We start from the raw sequence: 923 nt of genomic DNA, 5'->3' as shown, positions 1-923 counted from the left end.
GAAATCAAAATGGAAAAACAGACCAGAAAATACAGTGAAGAAACAGAGAAAGAGATGATCAAAATTAAGAAGGGAAAGTGACATGCCAATAGCATAAAAAAAAAAAAAAACATTTGGAGAGACAAGGATGAAGGAAAGGAAAAGAAACAGAAACGTAGGCTGACCAGTTATTCCTGGTTCCGGTTAGGCCTACGGGCTTCCGGTTTTATTTGTGTCTTTGTGTTTGGTTGGCCTGACCCCTAAAGGTTTTTTATTTTGACAATTTTCTTTTTAAAAATTTGGATAGAAATAATGTTTTGAACGTGGTTTAAATGTTTTTTTTTAATATAAAATATGAGATTGTTTTTGTATAAAATTATTTTTTAAAATATTTTATATTGTTTTAATTTATTAATATAAAAAATAAATTTTTAAAGATAAAAAAATATTATTTTAAAATATATATTTTTTAAATATTTTATAAAACAATCATTATCATAATACTAAACATAACCAAATTAAAAAAAAAAAGAGCATATAAGGTTAGTTTGATGGACTTAAAATGATCTTAAATCAGGTCGATCGATGCAATTATTAAAATTAAATTATTGTAATTTTATTTTAATAATGATAAAGATATTGTATAATATTAAACTGTTGTTTTTGTTCTTGATGGGCATCTGTAATTGCTTAATTTTCTTTCTCTCTGTTTTTTAATTAAATAATTAAAAAAAACTCATTATTTTTCGTGTATATGTTAGCAAGCCATAAATGTTATCTCGACCAGCATGTTTATTAAATAAAATAATTAAGCACAACCTTTTATTTCTTTCCTATTTTCACCATGTTTATTTTATTACATCGAGGAAAGAAACCTGTTTATGTGAAAGAGAGGATACGTGCATATTGGTAGCATGAGAGTTAAGACATTGAATTAACGAGAA

The sequence above is a fragment of the Populus euphratica genome, unplaced genomic scaffold, assembly GCF_000495115.2.
Source record: "Populus euphratica unplaced genomic scaffold, PopEup_1.0 scaffold73.1, whole genome shotgun sequence".
NCBI classification, from domain to species: Eukaryota; Viridiplantae; Streptophyta; class Magnoliopsida; order Malpighiales; family Salicaceae; genus Populus; species Populus euphratica.
The sequence above is the reverse complement of the archived record's forward strand: the minus strand, read 5'-3'. Positions refer to the sequence as shown.